The 26,774-nt window shown below is 36.5% G+C and overlaps 1 pseudogene; it reads right to left on the bottom strand.

Annotated features, from left to right (window-relative positions):
* Window positions 1-228: 228 nt before the first annotated feature.
* LOC149197420 (uncharacterized) overlaps window positions 229-26,774 on the bottom strand; it is a 36,638-nt pseudogene continuing 10,092 nt past the window's right edge.

Here is a 26,774-nt window from a genome sequence, read left to right as displayed (position 1 = left end):
AAATTGAATTCAGATATAAAACAAAATTAAAATATGCTCAGGGGAGTACATTGCATGAATTGCATTAAAAAAAAGAGGCCTGCACATACACTAAATTTCTCTGTCAGAGAAAGAATGAATGAATTTTGCTTCGATTCAAAAAAATTCTACTACATCTATACACACTAACTTCTAATTATTACTTTTCTTGTATGACGACCTGTAACTTAGAATCGAATTCCAATCCCTCTAATAAGAGCACCTCGGTAAGTATCCTGGAGATGTGAGGATGGCTAAGTAATCTTGGAAAGGATCATTGTTGGAGGGAGGTTGTATTTGGTCTAACTGTGGGAATGGGTTTTGTAGACTCTCGAAGGCAAATTTGAACATTGATGGGTTCAAACCAGCATTCTCCTCCTGTTGTTGCTGCTGCAACATCAATTCTTCCAACCTATAGCTTCTTTGCACTTCTTCTTAATCAGATTTAAGATCATGCAACGATTACATGGAACAATGTGAATCAGTGAGCAGAATAGGAGGAATTAAATATGTTGAATCATAATTTGTCCTGTGATTAGTCAGACAGTTGAAAAATGGGACAAGTCCTGGAAGGTCCATTAGAGCAATACTAGCATTTGAAATTTTCAAATTCTGCTCAAAAATGGGGTTTGAGTTGTATCTCATGGATGTAATGGAAAAAGTTCTTGAATCATGGGTAGAGATCATTCCGCAATTTGGAGATGGGGCAGATTTATTTGAATCTTGTGAAGTTCTTTATGAATGCTCAATGTTCGAGTTCATTATAGTATTCCTCATGGGTAGTATTCCTAGCACCTTTTCATCAATTTCTTCATGGAATTTTTCATTGCTTCTTCCAAGGACCACTCTTTCTCCTTAGCTAACTTCTCCGTACTTCTCGTCTTGTTGTGTATTCGACAAAGTACCTAATCATCCAAATACAACAAGAAGTAATTTCCTCATCAGAAATATGGATAAACCAAAAGAGAAAATAAATGACTTTGAGCTAAATTTACATCACTGAAACCCATCACAAGCCCTCATTTTTAAACTGGACTGAGGAAAACAAAAATAATATTTGATATTTATAGCTTTCCCTATTGAAAGCCTTTGGATTAAATTAGAAAACCCTTGATTTCTATAATATAGAAAACAACCCCCTATTTCCCAAATTGATTTTTCCAAAGCTACATTCATCCTCTAGAGTCTACCTGATGTGGGCGCTGTAATTACGAGGCCATAATGGCATCCAACCTGATAGGTGTTTTAAACCAAGCAACACCTAAAATGTCTATTGACACACATGAATATACAGGAATAGAATTAGCAAGGCAACATTCATGCATAATCCAATCAGTCTTGTTTCCTTTAGGTTATAAAACCAAAGCATTCTTGATGCAAACATGCCTGTTGCTGCCCTTAGCAGTGATGGCTTATCTGCAGCTGTGGCTTTCCAGTATCCTAAGCCAGCAACCCTGTAGGGGCGAGAACCATTTGGATACTTCCTCTCCCTGAGAGTGAAAATATACCACTCCCTTTCTCCAAACAGTAAATTTTTTGTAAGAATTGGAAATGCATATCAGACCAGAACAAATAACAATTTCTAATAAATGAAAGAAAATAAGAATGAAAAAAAAAATTCCCATCGCAGGAACATGACATGGGCATAAATGAATTCAGTTTAAAACAGAAGAACACCCATTTCCATAAAACAGTCCATACCCATATATAAAAATGAGATGATTCATTTTAAGATTGAAGGTTGCCATATCAATCAAAGAGACATATCCAAGTAATAGTTTTTCAAAAGCTTTGACTGCCAGTGAAACAAATAGAAATTTCAGTCGCTTAATTATTCCAATTCATTCAGCCCAGACATGTCTGGAATTCTTCACTTCATTGCAAAAGCGAGATATCACTGAAGGCAACGGATGCAGGATTTCGATAATTGATATGGATGGTGATGGCAATGGAAATATTGGAGGGCCAAGAATTGGACTGACGGCGATGGAGAAGCAGCGGATCTTTTGTGTTGATCGAAGGTTGGACGGATTACATGGCAAGCAAGAATTTGAGGGAAAGCAATGTTGTCATATTCTGGTGGGATTCTGCTCATTCTACGTTTTGCATAGCTTCCCAGAGAACACAGGCCGAAGCTGTTGCATGATACAGCCAGCTGTTCCGTCAGCAAACTGATCTCCCAGGGTTTTTCTTTTTATCCAAAATGTGAATTTAAGTATTGCATGACTTAAATTTAACGACCAGCGATTGCATGACTCATCAAGTATTTGTTTAAATTTAACTTTTGCATGACCAGCGAATTAACTCTGGTTCTATTGCTGCAATTTTTAATATTGGTTATAAAAGGAGTTGTTTTTAATATAGTTTTTTTTGGATTTTTTTTGATGCTTCAAATTTTAAGTGAAATCTTAATTTGCGTCAGTTAAATTGTTTATCCATTTTTAATATTTATTATAAAAGGAATTGTTTTTAATGTAGTTTTTTAGATTTTTTTGATGTCTCAAATTTAAAGTGCAATTTTGATTTGTATTATTTAAATTGGTTTTTGATTATATATAAATTCAATATTCTAAAAAACACTTTGAAGCACTTCTATTATACAAAAATTACTCATCAAACTTATAATTTCAAGATTTAAAAAAATAAAATAAAAAACCACCAAAAAGTCTCACTAAAATTAAACGAAAAACACCTGCCAAAAAATCTCACTAAAATTAAACTTTTGGATTCCCAACGTCTGGGTTCCCCATGTCTGGATTCCATGAGCCATGTCGTTGCATCTCACCCACGATCTATGGCCTCCATTTAATGATTATGGGGCAAAAATTAGCCGTGCGTATTTATTGTTTTCCCTTCTTTTAGTTTTATATTAAGCAAAATACTTATGTAAAGTTGGGATATAAGCGAGCCCTATTGGGCAAAGTAGATTTTATTAACTATTATAAATGGACGAATAAAAAGGGAAATGTTTTTTTCGAAGAATTGTTTGGATGGTTAAAAAGGGTTGGAATTTTGATAAAAAAAAATTTAAAAAGTTTTACATTAACAATGTTTGAATTATGTGTTTGAATTATGTTTTTGATACTGAAAATGGATTCAGGACTTTGTAATTTAACAATAATTTAGATTTTATGAAAATCTAATGGGAATTTTCATAATTTTAAACAAAAACAATCTAATTAAACTACCTAGAAACAAGTGGTTAACAAATATTAGATTTGAATTTGAATCTAATTCAAAGTTGACTTGTGTGTATGACTTTGAATCTAATTCAAGGAAGACTGCACCATGTCTGCTTAACTTGTGTGAATGACTTTGAATCAAATTTAAATTTGATTTAAAACCTTATTTCTATGAATATGGGCAGTCGTGGATGATATTATATATGCATGAGGTATGATGTATTATTGTAGTTATACCTGCGTTTATTTAGGAAAATAAGTTTTAAAATTTTAGTTTAATTATTAAATGGATAGTATAAATTTAATTTTTATATAATATTTTCATAATTTTTAATAAATATATAAATTTTTGAATATGATTTATTGTTTTTAGGATATGGTATTGACATATTATAGTATTGAATCATGGTATTGTAATAAATCTTATTTCTAAATTATGAATCTTGTTCCATATTATATATATATATGTGTGTGTGTTTAATTTACATATAACCCTCTTTTATAGTTAATAATAATTATAAAATTATAAAATAAATTTATGAGTTAGTTAGTTTTATAATTTTTTTATTTATTTACTTTAGCAATGAGATGTATCATAAAATAAGTGTTTAGATGCTTATTATAGATTGATGGATATTGATGCCTGCCAACTATTTAATTTATATAATTGCACTAGTTGTATTTGTTAGAAAAATAGAGAGAGCACATTATGACACACACAAATTATTTGATACATTTATTCATCACAACAATTACAAATACATAAGACATATGCAATATTCCCTTTCTTTATCTAGTCAAAATGGACAAGAACATTACCATGGTATTTACTGTGGTATTTTCTTATGGTATGAGCCCATGGTATTTTCCTTGGGGAAAATAATAAAATAGACTCTTTAGAGAGTCCATCAAGCCTATAAAAGGGGATAGAAGCTAACCATTTGGATCATGGGGGTTTATTTATCTTGTTCTATTTTTCTTGAGAACTTGGCCTCTCCCGCACTAGTTTGATCCGAGCGACGAAAACCCTGTGGATGTTATTTTCTCTGGCTCCAGTTTGATCCCATGGACGAAAACTCCCTGGCTGTTATTTTGTCTGGTGGATCCATCTAGGGTCCACGATCGTGCTTCAGTGCATTTGTCTTCTCTTTTAATAAGCAGTCGTGCATGCCATTATAGGGGCTTGAAATTTCTTGTATGGACATGTACCATTTCCTTCAGTTATTAATATAAATAAAAGTTGCATTTCCAAATCCCATTGCGTTTAGTGTTTTGTTTGCAATTATTTTTAACTAGAACACTTAGATGTGCCATATTTTGATTATTTTGTTGTTCGGGATATTACAATGGTATCAGAGTTGTGCACGTTGCCAGCGTGAGGATTTTATTGGCAAATTCTAAATTATTTGCAAGGTTATTTGGGGGTTTTGATGCAGGGAACTTTGGTGGAATTTATTTCCAGATTGGGGGTCGAATTTCAGGAGGATGTGTTCATTCCCTTAGAAGGTCGAGAATCTTCTCTAATTGGGTCAAGAGCAATTCCTCCGAGGAGGCTGAGGCTGAATTTCTCACATATTGGGAGGATGAGTCTGTCTAATTTCTAGAGGCCAAGATGCAGCATTACCACCAAAGATTGAGGTCAAATTTAGGGAACTGAGAATGTTTATTGACAGAATTGTAGATAGGATTGCGGTCAAATTTAGGGAACTAAGAATATTTATTCACAGAGGCTGAATTTCTCACATATTGGGAGGGCGAGTCTGTCTAATTTTTGGGAGGACGAGTCTATTTAATTTTTAGAGGCCAAGATGCAACATTATCACCAAAGATTGAGGTCAAATTTGGGGAACTGAGAACGTTTATTGACAGAATTGTAGATCAGATTTTTAGAGGCCAAGATGCAGCATTATCACTTTAGATAAGTTTTTTAGAGGCCAAGATGCAGCATTATCACCAAAAATTGAAGTCAAATTTAGGGAACTGAGAATGTTTATTGACAGGACTTTAGATTGATTTCATTGGAACTACAAGAGGCCTCTTTGGTCAAATTTAGGGAACTGAGAAGACAGAACTGAGAATGTTTATTGACAGAACTGTAGATTGATTTCAATGGAGCTACAAGCGGCCAAATTGTATAATTTTAGAGGGAACAAAACTAAGAATGTTTATTGACAGAACTGTAGATTGATTTCATTGGAGCTACAACTGAGAATGTTTATTGACAAAATTGTAGATTGATTTCATTGGAGCTACAAGAGGCCAAATTGTATAATTCTAGAGGGAATAGAACTGAGAATGTTTATTGACAGAATTGTAGATTGATTTCATTGGAGCTACAAGAGACCAAATTGTATAATTTTAGAGGGAACAGAACTGAGAATGTTTATTGACAGAACTGTAGATTGATTTCATTGGAGCTACAAGAGGCCAAATTAGGCAATTATACAAGGAAAATTGTATAATTTTAGAGGGAGGTCAAATGTATTTACAGTGTTTAATATCTCACTAGGGTAAAATCTCTATCAGGAATGCAATATCTCACTATGCTACAATCTCTATCAGGAATGAAATTTTCATCCAGATGGAAGCAAGAATACATAATTGTCAGAGCCAGTTAGATTGAATTTAGTAATCAGAGCTGGTAGGATTCGAACGGTAAATCTCTTCTAAAAGAACGGATTTAGAATTCTAGCTAGAGCCATTTGGACTAGGATTCTAATAAGGACGCAACACAGTAGTGCCAGCCTATCTAGACAATGAAAATAGGACGCAACACAGTTCCAGATCCGCCCAGTGGGTGCAGAGGAGCTTGAGCGCATCATTGTTGTGGGTGAAAAACGTCTATTCAGCTCGTTGCATGGCCAAGGGACATTTGACTTAATTTCCCCACATTCTAGAACGACTGCATATGGAGTGATATGGTGCAGCAACTATGCATTGACAATTAAATTCGTGTATGTTATGGAATTCCCCCCTGCAACTACTACAGACAGTGCGAGATCTCCATCAGTGACATTGCTGGTATGTATTTCAAAATCCTTGTTTTCTTTTGAAATAGAGTAGGCATATCCATGTTTGATTGCAAGTAGGAGGCATGCAATACTGGAATACTGGTAACTGCAAGTATGAATATTAGGGAGGAGTAGGAGGCATGTAATACTGGTAACTACAAGTATGAAGCTTAGGGAGGAGGCCATGGTAGCATGGCAACTGATTATTCTAGCCACCAGAACCCAAATGGTCTCTTAGATCGACAGATATATCAGCGAAGCAAGATAATGCTGGACTGGTCTATTCCAGGAGGGATGGTCACTAGAGTGAATTGACGGGACCCCAATGGGAAGTGATGGGCTGTTACAGCAAGCCTAGGCTTGCGCTGCAACCACTAGGATCATGACTCCATTAAAGCAAATCTTGGTCTTCAGAGTCAATGGCAAATCAGATCTAGTACAAGCCTACAAGATGTTCAATTTTTCATGGGTTTTACTCCATAACCCCCAAAGTGACACGCTTTTGATTGGAGGTATACTGTGGAGGGAACGCGATCCCGATATTTTCTTTTATCATGGGATCAATTTTGCTGAAGACTGACAGAGCGGCCCCGCAAAGCATCATGCAACCTTTCGTCTTATGTGGGTGATGTAATTGCTTTGAGTGGAAAACTGGTCAAATGCATTGGGAAACAAGTTTATATGGGGGTGCATCAACCACAATTTATGTTTGGAAATTTTTATTTGGATTCAGGAGCTTAGATACTTATTTGTAGGAGATATAAGGAAAAATTTCTTAAGAAGGGGTAGTTATTAAAAAAAAGGAAAGAGAGAAAGGGAGAGTGGAGAAATATTTTGAGCATTAAAACTAATTGTGTTTTTTGGGAATTTGTTTGAGGTTTTGATTTCTTCACCAACGATGGTTGTATTCAATTATATTATTATTTGTAGGATTTAATTTCTTTATGGAGGTTGAAGATTCAAAGCCAGTATAGATTGATTTCTCAAAAGGGGTGTAAATCGACTTTATTGAAGAGAGTCAAGGAGAGAAAAGAAAGGCTAAGTATCATAATCCATAGCCAAAATGTCATCATTTTACTTTTGGAAGCACCTCATAAATCAACATGGTATACATTAGTCGATCCTCTGGGCTACAATACTTCTTCGGATAAAAAATGGAAACAACTTACAGATGAGAAGCAAGAATAGAACAACAAGCCTTTCTCTCGAAAGGTTCATGCTATCCTTCAATAGTTAAAGGACATCAAGAAGGAATATGTAAAAAGCAAGTGTCTCTTTGAACTTGGATCCAAATTTCAGTATACAAACTCTAAATATATACTCTTATGGTTGGACACATTAGATATAATGATGTCCCTGATAGAGCAATCAAATTGGAAAAGGTCAGGTTGGGCCTTGAAGCCATCAATGATTGCTTTGATACAACCGATGTTCTTGGAGCATTCTTGTGAAAAGGCTAGACTCATAGTTACCTCTTGTCTCAGCAGGATCATAGCTTTAACATCGCCGCTACCACCTTACAACAATGATATCATGAGGGAGAAATTGTAGCTAATTGTAGAAAGCCTTCAAGGGTTGAACAACATCATGCTTCCTACCTTTCAAAAGTAGCACAAAATTCTAGAACTGATGGTAGAGTTAAACTTTGTCAATTCATGCCGAATTTGGAGTGTGATGAGTTGATCTTTCAATGGCTAGAAAACTTATACACCAGTATTACATCTACTCACTCAGACCATGTCAAGACATGCATGCAGAATATTGTGTCCTTGTTCTTAAAAGAAGATGCCAATGTATGCAAGATACTAAGATCCAAATTGTTGACCATTTGAAGGAACGAACCAATGGTATCACAAGTTTCCTATGATCTAGTCGAGAAGTTGGTCAAACAAAACATAAAATTGCTCAGAAGGGTGCTGACTAGGAAGGAGTTCAGAAGGATTGATGGAGAAAGCAAGAACAAAACCTACAACAAGAATGAACTAAGGAGGAGAGGACTATGCTTTATCTGCAAGGGACCTTGGGCCCTTAACCATTCATGTCCAGGTGATAGGAAAGAGGCAACAAAGACAAAAAAAGAGGAGATTCCTTTAGATCATGGGGAGTCTTTAGTAGTTGGGTCTATTGATCTTCAGGATGGTGAGCAACAAGGTGATATTATTCAGGGAGACTTGCAAGATGACAAGTAATTGGAAGTGCATGAGGAATTCTACCTAATGATATTGATGAGGTAGATTCCTATACAAATGAGTCCATAGGTCTCCAGGGGGACGTCCATAAAGAATATGAACAATCAAGTATAGGTAGCAGTCCACTAGTGAATCTTTGTTCAACAATTAGAGAGGATGAACAACATATTGTCTTCACAGATGGAGGAGGCCAGGGAAATTTGAGTGAGGAGTCGACATTAGTGAACCAACATGATGAGCATGATCATGAGGAGAAACATGATAGACATAATGTGAAAAATGAACCATACCAAAGGGTCGGTCAAAGGTTCAAGTTTAAGTTGTCGTCATGGGGGAATCTGACGCGGACATATACAAAGACATTCAGTAGGGCACAAGAATTTCCAGTAGATGACTTTTGGGAAAGGATCATGCATTTCAAGATATATCTTATGATGTTGACGCAAAGAATTTGGACAGTCCGAGACAGTATCTTACAGGAGAATAGAAAAATTGAGGAGCTCATAGGGGTATGTACCAAATCAACGACCCAAATGTTTAGTGTTGAGGAATGACTCAAGTCCCTCACAAGGCAACAAGAGGAGTACATTTGGGAGTTCCAGAGGAGCCTTCTACAAGAGTGCATAGATAAGTCTTTCAACACCACCAACCCCCCCTTATACATTGGGAAGAGCAGGGCAGAGTTCTCCAAATGAATTATGTTGGTTGACCAAGTGGAATAGCATGAGTTGAGCACCGAACAACATCAACATAGTAGATTTGCAAGTATTCAACCTTCGCAAGGCATGGATTGGCGAGAAATTATGAGTTGGTACTCTATTGATGGGTTGATTCCTAGGAGGACACTCAAAGCCAAGGGCATATTGTAGCTTAGGCCCTTTGGCTTGGGCAGTGGTGGAGGGCTGAGATGGTACCATAACCCACAGGTCCTAGGACATAGGTGGTATTGGGATCCAGGAGAATCCATTGGGGCCATGATTGGTCGGAGGATTGTTTGGGATCCAGATGAATCTATCGAGGGAAGGATTAGTAAGAGGATTGTTTGGGATCCAGGTACCGAAGGATCCATTTGGGATCATGTAGCATGGAGGTATGGAATAACACACTAGGTTGTATGGGATCCTGGTATCAATGCTTCCGTTGAAGATATCAATTAATTGCTTGAGGGTAAGAAATCTTTGGGCAGGAAGATTTATAATATTCCCTTTCTTAATCTGGTCAAAATGAACGAACATGTCCATGGTATTTACCGTGGAATTTTCCCATGGTATTAACCCCTGGTATTTGGCTTCGGTTTTCAAGGGAAAATAATAAAATAGGGTCTTTAGAGAGTCCATCAAACCTATAAAGGGGATAGAAGCTAATCATTTGGATCATTCAGGTTTATTTATCTTGTTGTATTTTTCTTAAGAACTTGGCGTGGCCAGTTCCAGTTTGATCCTAGTGATGAAAACCCCATGGGTGTTATTTTATCTGGTGGATCCATCCAGGGTCCACGATTGTGCTTCAATGCATTTGTCTTTTGTTTTGATAACCATTTGTGCATGCGATTGCAGGGGCTTGAAATTTATTGTTGGACATGTACCATTTCCTTCAGTTATTAATATATATAAATGCTGCATTTTTAAATCCCCTTGTTTTTAGTGTTTTGTTTGCAATTAATTTTAACTAGAACACCTAGGTGTGCCAGATTGATTGATTATTTCGTTGTTCGGGATATTACAACATAACACACTGACTTTGACACTTATAGATCATGACTCCAACTCATGACATATGAATCAATAGCTTCTAGACTAACACTTGATAACTCACAATGACAACTCACAACACATGGAAGCAATACCTCCAATACCCTACAAAATGCTTACATGGAAAACATTGAAAACACATATTACAACAACAAGGATAATCTTTGTATGACTGCTCTTCATTAGCACTCACATCCACTTTGGAATCTCGCAAACAATGCTCTTTCACCACCACAAATTCGAGCTATCACTTGACCTCCATTTAAATGTAACCACCTCTAACCATCATTGATGAACTTTGCAATATTACAATATTGACAACTCGGTTCGTCAGGGCTTCCATGATACAAGTCGTCAAGCAATGAGCCATCATATGGAACAACCACCATCTGTCAGATATTTATCTTTTGTCGATCCATTAGTTGCTAGGATGGAGGTCTAGACATTAAATGTGTTCAAAAGTTCATCAAACAACTTGACCTCACTAACACACAAGAATTGATGTTTCAGACACTGGGGCTTCTAGTTTAAGAACCACCACCTTTTTATAGCCATAATTGAAAGAAATAGAAAACTACTTGACAAAGACATCTCATCAAACTATTAACTGTCATCGAAGCATAGACAAGTCACCACTTCGTTCATTCGCACACGTCAAAAGTTGTTCATCTAGTTCAATATTTATCTTGGAGTTTTTTCCTCTTCACAAAGCATTTGTTAGAGTGGTCAATTCCAACAAATTTACACTCGCATATTGAGTTGACTAACCTCAATATGTTTAAAATGCAACCTCCAAAATTTGAGATTGAAACAATATTACAATAGAAACATCCGATACAGAGATATCTTCCCTATGGAAGAAAAAAATTGAGATTTGCCTCCAATTTTAACACTTTTTACATATATCACTGGCCACTTGAAACTCCCCCACACCAGATCTCATATCCATATCTCAAGTCCAGATCCATGTAGCAGCATGTATAGTTTGTCGACACGTTTTTGACAAAACCATCAAGGCATGAATTTAACTCCTTTACAGGTTCCGTTCAGATAAGCACAAACAAAACTTTATAGATAGCAAGATGACGAAAGGATCTGACGATGCTTGAAGAAGCTGCAAACAACAAACAAATCTACACACAGGATCAAAAAAAAATTCACATACTAAAAATAAAATCTCACACATCTATACTAATATGTATAGAAACAATAGGGGGGGGTGAATCTGTATTAGCAATTTAACAATATTTCATTTCCATAAATAGATTCATATAAGCAACTTCTGTTAATTAAACTTGCCTGTATACGCAACTGTGTTTAGAGCAACCAGCGTATACCTTGCAAACTTATAATTTAGTTAGTTGATCTTTAATCTGTGTATCAGAACCATATAACCATTAATCAGATGTAGTAAACAAAATAGGAAATCACACACATGAACACAAGACATAAGGTGGAAACCCAATGTGGGTGAAAACCACCTGCTGCAATCGTCTCTATCTTTCTTTAATAAGAAAATTCTTTTTACAAGCTTTGTACCGGTGCAACCTTATACCAGTATGCAGGCTTCTTCTTGTAGAAGGCTAAAACCTTCTCTCATTCTCCAGCTTTTCCTGGAAGGGAGCTACAACCCCCTTAGCTCTTGTACTAGTTGATGTGTTTACTAATACGTAGGTGCTGACCCACAGAATGCTACAACCTTTTGTTTTCTTCCAGGGACCGTGTGTCATAAATTTTCAGACTGGATCAATCAATAAAATCAATCAAACATCAAATATATCTGCATTAACCATTCTCCTTTGCACCAACCATAACTGAATCAAACAATCACTTTTCTAAATGTTGTAACTAGACTACAGTAACAGTAACCAGAACCTAGAACAATAAAACAATAGACAAAAGTAGCTAAAACATATTTTATGAGACGTGCGCTACTTCAATGTGTCGAACCTACATTCATACATTGTTATATGAAGGCAAACCTGCATATACGCTGTTTTGAATTGTCGAACCAGTGTGTATACGCGCCTTTGCTATCCTGAACCTACCTAAAAATCTGTAAAAGATGATTTAACCTTTACAACTATTCAGACATCAGTTATACCTAGATCATCAGATTTATAGATTATGACATGCGCTAATAAAATATCAAAACCACACAAAGATACTTCTCTTCAAGCCTTAAGATCTTGACCCATCAATAGAACTTATCCTTATTCAAGCGCTCAGGTTCCTCCTTGATTCGGATCCAGCTATGCACCATAACCCAATGACCAGAATTCTATATCTTTCTCTTCATTAGATATTCAATACTTGAGTGGCCTTACTCAATACCATGGTCCGAAACCACTTAGAACCAATACCTTGGACCACAGATTGAATTTAGTAATCACAGCTGGCAGGATTCGAACTGCAAATCTCCTCTAAAAATATGGATTTTGGATTCTAGTTAGAGCCATTTGGATTGGGGTTCTAATAAAAAATATGTGCTATGAAGACAGATAGTGAACATATTGATTGGGAAATAATTAAGGTTGAAGATGTCCACGAGACTCAGTCGATGGTGGAATATAGTTACCAGACCCTTATTGACCAAGTATGGTCCATGTTTGGAGTCAGAGAGCCAACAAAGGAGGAAATTTCGATTTTGGAAGGTCACGGGCCCCTCGTTGACTAAGAAAATAGTTGAGATGCAGCTGGAGGGTAGTGCCAACGGATCTAGACAACGCAGCTAAGGATGCAACATAGTCCTAGGTCTATTCAGTGGCTGCAGATGAGATTGAGAACATCATTGTTGGGGAGATAGATGCCTATTCAACTCATTGCATGGCCAAGGGATATTTGACTTATTTTCTCCACACTTTGGATTGACTCCATATGGAGTGATATGGTGAAACAATTATGCATTGAAAATTAAATTCATGTATGTTGTGGGATTCCCCCCTGCAACTATTATAGATAGCATGAGATTGCCATCAATGACATTGCCTATATGTAATTCAAAATCCTTGTTTTCTTCTAAAATAGAGTAGGCATATTCATGTTCGATTACAAGTAGGAGGCATGCAATACTAGTAAAATACAAGTATGAAGGTTAGGGAGGAGTAGGAGGCATGCAATAATGGTAAATGCAAGTATGAATCTTAGGAAGGAGACCATGGTAGCATGGCAGCTGATTATATCAGTCACTGGAACCCAAATGGTCTCTTAGATTGACATATGTATCAGCGAAGCAAGGCAAGGTTGCACTGACCTATTCCAGGAAGGATAATCAGTAGATTCAATTAACGGGACCCCAATGAGAAGTAATGGGTTGTTTGAGAAGGCTTAGGCTTGCACTGCAACCATTAGGATCATGATTCCATTAAAGAAAATCTCAGTCTTAAGAGTTAGTGGCAAATTGGATCTAGTACATGCCTACAATAGGTTCAATTTTTCATGAGTTTTACTCTAGAAACCCTAAAGTGACACGCTTTAGAAGCTTCGATCCCGCTCCAAAAGAAAAGGGATCGGAGGTATACTATGGGGGGGACACAATCCTGATATTTTATTTTATCACGGGAACAATTTTGCTGAAGGCAGACAAAGCGGCCCTGCAAATCATCATGCATCCTTTCCTCTTCTGTGGGTGATGTAATTTCTTTCAACAGAATACTGGTCAAATGCATTGGATAACAAGTTTATATGGGGGTGAACCAACCACAATTTCTATTTGGAAAATTTTATTTAGAGTTAGGAGTTTAGATACTTATTTTTATGGGGGATATAGGGGAAAATTTCTTGAGAAGGGGTGGCTATTAAAAAAAGAGAAAAGGAGAGTGGAGTAATATTTTGAGAATTAAAATTAATTGTGTTTCTGGGGAAATTTGTTTGACACTATGATTTCTTCACCAGCGATGGTTGCCTTGGGTTATTATTATTATTTGTAGGTGTTCAATTTCCTTATGGAGGCTGAAGATTCAAGACTAGTATAGATCGATTTCTCAAAAGGGGTGTAAATCGAATTTATTGAAGAGGGACGAGGAGAGAGAAGAAAGAATAAGTATTAGAAAGAATTAGATTTGAATTTGAATCTAATTCAAAGCAAACTGCACCTGTGTCTTGTTGACTTGTGTAGAAGACTTTGAATCAAATTTAATTTTGACTTAAAACATTATTTCTATGTATATGGCGGTCTTCAATGATATTATATATGCATAAGGTAACATGTATTACATTTGAATTTGAATCTAATTCAAAGAAAATTGTACCTGTGCCTCGTTGACTTATATGGATGACTTTGGATCAATTTTAAATTTGATTTAAAATTTTATTTCTATGTATATGGGTGGTTGTTTATGATATTGTATATGCATAAGGTATGATGTGTTATTAGAAATTTCCTCAAAAGCTGTAAAGAGAGGCTGATAAAATTGTTAAATTAAAATTGCTGAATTGGAAAAAATATACTCTGATTTGAAATAATAATTGTTGTAATATATTTAGATTTTTTATGTAGGAATTTACAGGGTAAGTTCCTTAGAAAGAACACCAAAAGGACACCGCTCACAACCAGATCACAGATCAATACACCAGTATTTTTGACGTGGTTAAAACCCTCAAAGAGGGAAACAGTCCACGGCCTGCGCCAACGTGGCTACTACAGGCAATTTATTAATCAAAGAATGAAAATTTACATAAGCTTCTCTCATGGACGGATTACCCGAACAATGACCCTCCATGCGCTTTAAATAGAACTCATGGACCAATTGGGTGTCAAGCCACGGATCAAGTGTCGGTAATACCGAGGAGAGAGTGAACCGTCGGATCACTACATATCGTGACCGTCGGATTGTAAGTTAAAAAATGTACAACGGTAAAGAAACACACTTTACCTAACTCTATACTAGACCAAGTTGAACTTAACTATTTCCTATGTGTCGGAATATCCTAACATCCCCCCTTAAGAACAACTTGGGATAGGATTGAAGGATTTACAAATATGACACAATAGGAGAAGGAAGGAGGCACTAGAGCCTATCCCCCCTTAGTGACAACTTCCTGAACTCCAAGCATATATCGAAGTTTAGTGAACTTCGCCTCTGTGAGAGCCTTTGTGAAGATGTCTGCAACCTGATCATCTGTTGAACAATATTGCACTTCAAGAACATGGTCATGAATGAGCTTTCTGATGAAGTGCATGTGTAGTTCAATGTGTTTGCTGCGCTGATGCTGGACTGGATCTTTGCATAGCTGAATGGCACTTTGATTATCACACCAAAGTGTGGTTGGATGCTGCTGCTCAAAGCCAAACTCTGATAGGATCTGACGAAGCCACAAGGCTTCCTTACTAGCTTCCACGGCACCACGATACTCTGCTTCTGCTGACGAAAGAGAAATGGCAGCCTGTTTCTTACAAGCCCATGTAATAGGTCCTGAACCAAGAGTGAAGACATAACCGGCAGTAGACTTCCGATCATCAGGGTCACCAGCCCAATCAGAATCAGTGAAACCAACTAATAGAGGAGCTGCTTTGGCACTGTAATGAATCCCAAACTGTACTGTACCTCGAACATAACGAAGTATTCTTTTAGCTGCTTTCCAATGACTTTCACAGGGGTTTTGCATAAAACGAGCAACAAGGCCAACAACAAAGGAAAGGTCAGGACGAGTATGAGTTAAATACAAGAGTTTTCCTACAAGTTGACGGTATAAGGTAGCATCAACTTCAGGAGAAGTACAAGAGACTGAAAGTTTGACTCCAGACTGAAAGGGAGAAGGGGTTGGCTTACAGTCTTCCATGTGAAAATGACGAAGAATATCACAAGCATACTTGGACTGGGAAAGGGAAATACCCTCCTTGGATTGCAAGACTTGAAGACCGAGAAAATAGTGTAAGTGTCCTAAGTCTGTCATTTCAAATTTCTTTTTAAGGTTGGACTTCACATGGTTTATAAGGTTGGGATCACTACCAGTAAGAATAAGATCATCAACATAAAGAACAAGGATGATAAGAGAGTTGCCCACTTTCTTGGTGTAGACATTATTGTCAGAATAACACCTAGAAAAGCCAGATTCTAAAAGAAAGCTATCCATTTTGGCATACCAAGCCCGAGGAGCTTGCTTGAGACCATAAAGGGATTTCTTAAGTCGACATACAAGGCTGGAGTCTGTTTGGATGAAGCCAATGGGTTGTTCCATATAGATTTCTTCATGCAAGTCCCCATGCAAGAAGGCAGATTTAACATCCATCTGATGGACTTCCCATTTTAAAGAGGCAGCAAGGGAAAGAACAAGGCGGATAGAGTTCATTTTGGCAACAGGGGAGAAGGTTTCAGTGTAGTCAATGCCTTCAACCTGTGAAAAGCCCTTAGCAACAAGACGAGCTTTATGTTTATCATTTCCCATCTGGTCCATACTTGGTTCTGTAAACCCATTTACATCTAACAAGTTTGCGTCCCTTTGGTAGAGGAACAAGATCCCATGTATCATTTGCCAACAATGAATGATATTCTTCATTCATAGCTGCTTCCCAATGTGGATGGCCTGAAGCTTCTGCAAAAGTGTCAGGATCATGATTTACTGGAGCTTGAGCCAGTAAAGAAGAGGCTCTTTCAAACTGAGAACGTGTACGTCGCTGATCTGTAGGATCACCGGCAAGATCACCTGCTGCATCCCGAGTAGCACGGACCCATCTTGGAAGTTGAGGATCCTGAGAAGGTGGGGGAGGATTGTCATCCTCACTTTCATCATCTGAAGAAGAAATGTTTTCAAAAGTAGAAGAGATAGGAAGAGGTGGCACATCCGCCGGACTAGGCTCGCAGGCCGATTTATTTTCATCAAATTTTACATCTCTTCTAATGATAACATTTTTGGACTTAAATGGAATAAGTCTATAACCTTTTACATCTTCAGAATATCCAACAAAAGTACATTTCTCACTCTTAGGTTCTAAAGCTTTATGCTTTTCATCTGGAATATGGGCCCATGCTTCACTTCCAAAAACACGAAAGTGACTTACATCTGGTTTAATGGAACTCCAAGCTTCTTCTGGAGTGATATTCTTTAGAACCTTAGTAGGAGTGCGATTTATTATATAATTTGCACAATTAATTGCTTCGGCCCAAAAACTAAGACTGAGTCCTTTAGATTGCAGCATACAATTAGCCATTTCCTTTAAGGTGCGATTTTTCCTTTCAGCTACACCATTTTGTTGTGGAGTGTATGGAACAGTATGTTGCATTTGAATTCCATTTTCGGTGCAAAAGTTGATGAATGTGTTTTTAACATATTCTCCACCATTATCAGTTCTTAGCTTAAGAATTTGATGTCCAGATTGTTTTTCAACAAAGGCTTTGAAGGCCAAAAATGTGTTAAATACTTCGCTCTTGAGTTTTAAGAAGTATACCCAAGTGCGTCTGGAGAAATCATCAATGAAAGTTAAGAAATACTTGCAGCCAGAGAATGAAGCAACAGGAAGTGGACCACATAAATCACTGTGCACAAGCTGTAAAGGGGCTGAGGCGTGCCAAGAGGCACGTTTGTCAAAACTGTCCCGATGATGTTTTCCGAGTACACATCCGGAACAAACACCATCTCTGCAAGATACAATAGGAAGACCTGTCACCATATTTTCTTTACATAGATGCTGAAGGGAGCGATAGTTTAAGTGACCAAATCGCTCATGCCAAAGTTTGCTCACTTCATCATTATGAGCAACAAATACTGAGGGAAGATTTGATGACCCAAAGTTGTGAAACTTATACAACCTTGTGGAATCATCAGCAATACCAGTAGCTAGAATCTGTTTAGGATCTCTTAGATCCTTGATTACAACATCATGAGGTGAAAATTCAACAATTTTACCTTCACCTGAATGAGTTATCTGATATACAGATAGAAGGTTGCAGGATAAGGTTGGAACACATAATACATCATTAAACTGACCATTGTCTAGATGAACAGTTCCAGTCCCTACAACATTAAGAGATCTATCATCACCAACATATATATTTTTGGTGTTACAATCATTTAAAGAAGAAAACATGGCTTGGTTTTTGGCCATGTGATAAGAGGCTCCAGAATCAATGAGCCACTCATGAGAATGAGAAGAAGAAGATACATTTAATGCATAACCAGACTGAGATGATTGACAACGACATGCAGAAAGTGCCATTCCTGAAGATGAAGTTGAAGTTGAAGTTGAAGAATGCTCCACATGGATGTTATGTTTCTTCATTGTGGCTTCCAAGGCTTCCATCTTCTTAAAGCATTTAGATTCTAAGTGGCCATCTCGATTACAAAAGTTACAATGTCTATCAGTCTTCTTCCATTTGTTTTTATTGGTCTTATCATTTTGCTGAAATGATCTTTCATTTTGAGGCTGAGTTTGCTTAGGACCCTTGTTTGGTTTAGGACCATTCTTTTTAGGATATGACTTCTTAGGATTCTTTGAATTTGGTTGCTGCTGGGCGGCTAACGCTTTCTTGGAAGAGTTTCCAAGATTAAGAAGACCAAGGTGTAAGAGTTTTTCTTGTTCTCTTATTAAAGAATCACAAAAAGAGTCAAAGGAAGGGGCCTTGTAGTCTTTTCCTTGACAAATGAAAGCTTCCCTTGTAGAATGGAAGGTGGAAACAAATACAGAGTAGGCTGGTCCCAACTTAGTAAGGATGGAATAAATAAGGTTACTATCTTCTTTCTTACCTTAACACCTTCCAAGAGATATCTAAGGGTCTTGAATTTGGACAAGAAATCTTCAATGCAAGAAAAATTATTAGGATCCAATGTAAGCAACTCATTTTCAAGTTGATGGGCTCTAATTTCATTTTTAATCCCAAAAACTTTAGTGATTTGTTCCAATGCTTCATGAGGAGTTTCAAGTTCTGCAATATGGAATCTAAGATCAGGAGAAATAGACATCCCTATCAAACCACGTGCTTGATCTTGTCTATTTTCCCATTTCGCAGCCTTGTCTTCATCTTTTGGTTTCTTCTCTTGGTCTGTGGCTATTCTGTAGAGACCTTTACTTCTAAGTAAATCTTCCATGTAGGATATCCATTGGAAGTAGTTAGTGCTGTCAAGAATGACTTGGCATGGACTTTCCATTTTAAAAAAAACTGAAGCTGAAGATGCTGAAAGTAAGTGTTCCAATGGATAGATCTCGAAAAAATAGGCTGTTTTAAAAAAAACGGCTCTGAAAAAGGCTTCCGGATGAAGAAGTTATGGCTTTTTGAAAAAAAATTGTTGAAGTTGCCGGCAAAGTGCGCGAATGTGCGGGAATGAAAAAAATCCGCCCCCACAAAATGGAGACTTGAACCCAAGACCTCTACTCTCTTAAAATAGCTTTGAACCAATTGATCTATACAAAAAATTTGAGAGAGAGAGAGAGAGAGGGGGGGGGGGCCTTGGTTTGCGTGCTTGGCTTGAGAAAGCTCTTTTTCCCTACAAAACACAAAACACAAAACCCAACACGGACATGCAAAGAAAACAAACCTTATGGCTCGAAGTTAGCTTTAGCCAAAAAACTAGATATTTTCAAAAAATGAACCTTGCGGCTCAAAGTTAGCTTTGGCCGGAAACTAAATATTTTTCTCAATGTTTCTGATTTTCCGAGATCACACTAAGGTGCAGGGAAAAGAGCATACACATGAGAAAAATCCTTCCTTTCTGTTTCTGATTTGCCCAGATCGCACAGAGTCGCAGGGCAAAGAGCATACACAGAAATGAAAGGTATAGATCCGGTTAGAAAAAAAGCTAAATAAACCGAAACCGAAATAAGCAGAGAGAAAATAATAGTAAACTGCAAATAAAGACTGTATACCTCCAGATCTTAAAAATGACGCAGCTAGGGCTACCGGAAACCTTTTCGCGTGAAACGAAAGGGGTTCCTCACTGGAACAGATGCTCCGAACACAACAGAGCAGTCCTCTCGGCCCGAAAGCAGTCAGAAACAGTAGATCTAGGAAACGACAGCCGCATGCAGTTCTACTGGCTTCAGATTTGGATCACCAACGGACGCGGCCCTCAAATAGCTCTGATACCATGTAGGAATTTACAGGGTAAGTTCCTCAGAAAGAACACCAAAAGGACACCGCTCACAACCAGATCACAGATCAATACACCAGTATTTTTGACGTGGTTAAAACCCTCAAAGAGGGAAACAGTCCACGGCCTGCGCCAACGTGGCTACTACAGGCAATTTATTAATCAAAGAATGAAAATTTACATAAGCTTCTCTCATGGACGGATTGCCCGAACAATGACCCTCCATGCGCTTTAAATAGAACTCATGGACCAATCGGGTGTCAAGCCACAGATCAAGTGTCGGTAATACCGAGGAAAGAGTGAACCGTCGGATCACTACATATCGTGACCGTCGGATTGTAAGTTACAAAATGTACAACGGTAAAGAAACACACTTTACCTAACTCTATACCTAACTCTATACTAGACCAAGTTGAACTTAACTATTCCCTATGTGTCGGAATATCCTAACATTTTACATTTACATATATTCTCTGGTATAGACATCATTTGGAAATCATTTACCTGATTTTTATGGTTTCATCATTATTTAACAGTAAACCAAAAAACATAATCCATGACCAAGAAATAAAAAAAATTAAATTAAATTTTTTTAATAGTCAACCAAAAAAATCTAACCCACAACCTACTTTTTTAAAACCAAATTAAATATTTTCGAAGATCTTTTTTCTAAATCCAGATTAAACATCTTTGCCACAAATCAAAGAGTGCTTTTTAGTGGAGTTGGGATAGTTGAGATTTGAATTGAAGTAATAAATATTTTTTTTTGAATTTGTTTCTCTAAATATTAATTAAAAATAATTTATTATTATTATTATTTGGTAAGTATGGTGATGAAATGGATTTAAAATTGCTATTTAAAATAATTAAATTTATTTTATCTTTTAAATTCACAAGTTTATATTTAAAATAAGAAAATAATAGAATTTTAAATGTTATAGTTTAATTGTTACATGTTTTTTTTTTTTTTTTTGCTGAAGCATGTATGGATCCTTCTATATCATTTAGTCAAAAAAATAGTGTACATTAAATACAAACGTCCACCCAATGCCAAAGAAACAGAAAAGAAATAAAAGCTTAAGCCTCCAAGAGCTAAACCTTACAGCTCTACATCCAAAAATTCGAGCCTAAGAATTAACTAACAAAACTAAACTCTATCCCTTGGAAAGCCCGCGAACTTTCGCATAGCCCCCCTCCGGTGAACCCAAACCATTAGATCTGTCCCATCAAATCAAGAAGATCGACGGCAGAGGAGAAAGACGCATAGCCAAAGAGACCGATGATTAACGATCCTGCCCCACCAAGTTGCTCTATCCAGGTCAACTGTTGATTCACTACAACTGAATCCAATGGATGAGAATGATTTCGCGTAGGACAAGAAGGTGCAACTTTAGTCAGCGATGGAGGGCGGTTTTTGAAACCCCACCCTACCACGTGTCGCAGGATGAAAGGGATCACTGTGAAAATGCCAAAACCATTACCACTTGAGAGCGGCACGAACAGTCGAAAACCACCTAGGAGGTGGTTTTGCAAATCTGGACCCCAAAATCTGAAAACACCAGTTGCCGAATAACCGGGATCCTCTTGCAAATGTTAAACTTCCTCGCCTTGATTTGGGATGTTGTGAGGGTAAGAGTCTTTCCACCGAGCAAAGACTTGTGGGAATCAAAGCGTTGCCCATGATGAACTGAGATCTTCATCATGCTTACTCCTTGAGTCTGGGCAACCAGACATGGTTCTCTTCTCTTCAAAGACCAACAACTCAGAAATTGAAGACACATGCAGGGGAAAATCAAATCGAGCTAGTCTCCATGGTTTTGAGTCTAAACACTTCCCTATCTTCTTCCGCCTGCTCGCAGCATAGAGCTCTCAGTCTGCTTGGTCGCAACTCCTGCCACTTCATCGACACATTATTCTCTATGCAGCTAACTCCCTGGTTGGCCAGAAGATCCACTAGCTTATTTTCCTTTCTACAAACATGGTGGAAACTGACAGTGTGCAGGCCCTGAAGATGGCTTTGAATTCTTTGGAAGACCTGAATTAATTTCCAATGCTTAGAGATTTTGTCTCGCGCAGTTCCATTATGTATTTTTTGCACTGAGCTGATAATTAACTCCAAATTTGCCTCTATCATGACATTGAGATAGTTGTCCTACTTCAGTAAATCCAGGCATTGTACCATAGCCATTAGCTCAACCATGTTGTTGGTGGTTGTACCTAGGTGGCAATGGAAGATGAAAATAATACTTCCCTTTGCATTTCTGAGGACACCTCCATACCCTATTGTTCCTGGGTTCCCTTTTGAAGCCCCATCAATGTTATATTTTAAATAGCCTTCCGAATTAATTGTTACATGTTTTGGAGGATTTTGTTTTTCATATTTTCTGGACAAATTAGCGTAGAATTCACCAGGAATTTGTTAGAACTATAAGCTTAATCTATAAACTCTACACGATTCTAATATCTGAATTTTTCAAAGTACAGAACCCATTGAAGTATTTAAAACTAGATTTTAAATAATAAAATAACTAATTTAACCATTGGATTCCAACCAAAATCTCCTTAACATAGGATCATTAGACATCCATTTTAAACATTATTTCCAAAAACATTTCAAGAATAAATTGAAAAAAACTATTAATTGGTTAGTTTCTTTTGGCCATAGTTTACCTATTAGACTTTTTGGAGAGTTCTTTTGGCACATTTTCAGGTCAAAATTGCCCAAATCAAACTGAAATCACAAGTTTGAGTTGTGAACGCTTGAAAATTGAGTTCCCTTTCAACTTAATGAATTCATATATGCAATTAAAAGCTCACCACAATATTGAAGATTTGATTAAAAAAAATTACTACGAAAAGCTCTAAAAAAATTAATTGTTAAACAATACTGAATTAACTACTTCATATGTCCTTGTTTAATTAATAATCCTTTACCATATTAATAGTTCTACTATTTTACACTATATTGGTGTTCATTAGAGCTCCTTCAACAAACAAAATCATTGAAAAGTTGAAAAAAAAAAAACAAAAAGTATGAAAAGTTTTACAAAAGCCTAAATTTGAGGCCCCTGAAATAGAGATCCAAGTGCTTTTATGGATTGAAGAATCAAATATCAAGAGAGGAAATTCTATCCAAAGTAAGGATAGTAGTAAAATATTGTCTTTATTCTCCTAAATGTGAGAAACAATACTATATATAGAGAAATGTTTTATCCGTTTTTTTCCTCAAACTATCCTCTTACTATTGGTAATCCTGCCTTCCACCATTGAAGTATTGTGCCTTAATGACCATATTGAACACTTGTGAATCCACTCATTTCCCTAAAAAAATTTTGCTCAGTTATGTTGTTGTTCTTCCACAGTTGTTCACCAATTAACTACTCAACACAACCCTCCAAAAAATCATCTCTTCTGTCAAATTCCCTCACCACACATTTGCTTCTTAGATTAATAGATGGTGATTTGTTGTCCACCATAAATCTGGGTTAGCATAAAATTATGTTGTTGTCCATCTTGCTTCCGCTTAAATGTTATTTGTTATTTTTTTTCTATGGTCGGATATTCCTCATCTACATGTAAATAGTCTCAATAAAATATTATTATTTTAGTTATTATTGGAGATGTATGCTTGAAATTGTATGACTAGAATTGAGGGAAAAGAACATTTTCTCTATAAGTTAAATTTTGTGTATATAGAATATTTCAAATAAAAAAAATATTTCACCATACACATTAAAAGAGTACATTTTATTGATATATTGTTCATAATAAATAATTTTTTTTTCCCATAGGAACAATCATAATTTCATTAATGAAGAGAAATTACATTTTGTATATACAACTAGTAAATTTCTTTCCTTTTTTTTTTTTTTTTTTTTTTTTTTTTTTTCCGTCGAATTTACAAAGCGATAATGCCCAACCAAACTATTTTATAATTATACTTTCCATTCAAAACTTACAACATAGTGTACACATCTTATGCACATCTTATGGAAATGTAATTGAAGGATTAGACATTGGGTTGCTTTGCCTCATCCATAAGAAGAGCATCAAGAGGGCCTTTTCAATGAAAGTCTTGGCTTGTATAGCCAGTCACATATTCCCCAACTTTAATAGTCTTGTACAGGATAGGATGGGCTTCATCGATCAATTATAGGGTGGCAAAAATTAACACATCATAATGTGGCATAAAAAGCATGAGGATTGACATTTGACTCAGATTTGTATTGGCCACTACGCAGTGTTCAACACTCTTGTATTTCCTACTACTTACTATTTACCATTAGATAATCCTTCTCCCATTTTAGAAATACTATACTATGCAAAGTTTTAAACAATGTAACTATTCTAAGAATAGTTTCCAGAGTTCAGTAGTTAGTTGGTATTAGGAGAAAAATTCATATTTATTCTTTCTTTTTATGGGATTTCTCTTTGTATCTGTTTAACTAACTGTTGTATAGGTTTTTACTTTGTATCAATTTAGATGACTGTTGTGGTTGGCTTCTTCCAGAATTAGAATTTGTCTTCAAGCACTTAATAGCCCAATTGTTTACTGTTTTTCTATTCTGCAAATAAAATTGACTCGCTCTCTAATGTTCCTGCCAAATTGTATACAAGTTAATCTTCTAAATTATAACCTTACTTAAAAATTCCAAAGTGAAATCCTTATTGAGAATTTTGTTGCATGTCGATATGACTATAATATCATTCAGAGAGGATATTCATGAGACTACCTGCCCCATTTGCATGGAGCCACCTGTTGCCCCTTTTACTCAGTAACCATCACTTTGGAAAAATAGTAATCAGGCTACATGGGACCATTGTGTTAGGGTCTAAAATTGAATTCAGATATAAAACAAAATTAAAATATGCTCAGGGGAGCATATTGCATGAATTGCATTAAAAAAAAGGGCCTGCACATACACTAAATTTCTCTGTCAGAGAAAGAATGAATGAATTTTGCTTCGATTCAAAAAAATTCTACTACATCTATACACACTAACTTCTAATTATTACTTTTCTTGTATGACGACCTGTAACTTAGAATCGAATTCCAATCCCTCTAATAAGAGCACCTCGGTAAGTATCCTGGAGATGTGAGGATGGCTAAGTAATCTTGGAAAGGATCATTGTTGGAGGGAGGTTGTATTTGGTCTAACTGTGGGAATGGGTTTTGTAGACTCTCGAAGGCAAATTTGAACATTGATGGGTTCAAACCAGCATTCTCCTCCTGTTGTTGCTGCTGCAACATCAATTCTTCCGACCTATAGCTTCTTTGCACTTCTTCTTAATCAGATTTAAGATCATGCAACGATTACATGGAACAATGTGAATCAGTGAGCAGAATAGGAGGAATTAAATATGTTGAATCATAATTTGTCCTGTGATTAGCCAGACAGTTGAAAAATGGGACAAGTCCTGGAAGGTCCATTAGAGCAATACTAGCATTTGAAATTTTCAAATTCTGCTCAAAAATGGGGTTTGAGTTGTATCTCATGGATGTAATGGAAAAAGTTCTTGAATCATGGGTAGAGATCATTCCGCAATTTGGAGATGGGGCAGATTTATTTGAATCTTGTGAAGTTCTTTATGAATGCTCAATGTTCGAGTTCATTATAGTATTCCTCATGGGTAGTATTCCTAGCACCTTTTCATCAATTTCTTCATGGAATTTTTCATTGCTTCTTCCAAGGACCACTCTTTCTCCTTAGCTAACTTCTCCGTACTTCTCGTCTTGTTGTGTATTCGACAAAGTACCTAATCATCCAAATACACAACAAGAAGTAATTTCCTCATCAGAAATATGGATAAACCAAAAGAGAAAAATAAATGACTTTGAGCTAAATTTACATCACTGAAACCCATCACAAGCCCTCATTTTAAACTGGACTGAGGAAAACAAAAATAATATTTGATTTTTAGCTTTCCTATTGAAAGCCTTTGGATTAAATTAGAAAACCCTTGATTTCTATAATATAGAAAACAACCCCCTATTTCCCAAATTGATTTTTCCAAAGCTACATTCATCCTCTAGAGTCTACCTGATGTGGGCGCTGTAATTACGAGGCCATAATGGCATCCAACCTGATAGGTGTTTTAAACAAGCACACATCTAAAATGTCTATTGACACACATGAAAATACAGGAATAGAATTAGCAAGGCAACATTCATGCATAATCCAATTAGTCTTGTTTCCTTTAGGTTATAAAACCAAAGCATTCTTGATGCGAACATGCCTGTTGCTGCCCTTAGCAGTGATGGCTTTATCTGCAACTGTGGCTTTCCAGTATCCTAAGCCAGCAACCCTGTAGGGGCGAGAACCATTTGGATACTTCCTTTCCCTGAGAGTGAAAATATACACTCCCCATTCTCCAAACAGTAAATTTTTGTAAGAATTGGAAATGCATATCAAACCAGAACAAATAACAATTTTTAATAAATGAAAGAAAATAAGAATGAAAAAAAAGAATTTACCATCGCAGGAACATGACATGGGCATAAATATGAAAGAAAACTATAAATGAATTCAATTTAAAACAGAAGAACACCCATGTCCATAAAACAGTCCATTCAAGGTTGCCATATCAATCAAAGAGACA

This window comes from Pinus tabuliformis, chromosome 2_2 (assembly GCF_031772625.1).
Source record: "Pinus tabuliformis cultivar Carrire ecotype Pingquan chromosome 2_2, CPIR1, whole genome shotgun sequence".
Taxonomy (NCBI): domain Eukaryota; kingdom Viridiplantae; phylum Streptophyta; class Pinopsida; order Pinales; family Pinaceae; genus Pinus; species Pinus tabuliformis.
The sequence above is the reverse complement of the archived record's forward strand: the minus strand, read 5'-3'. Positions and strand labels throughout refer to the sequence as shown.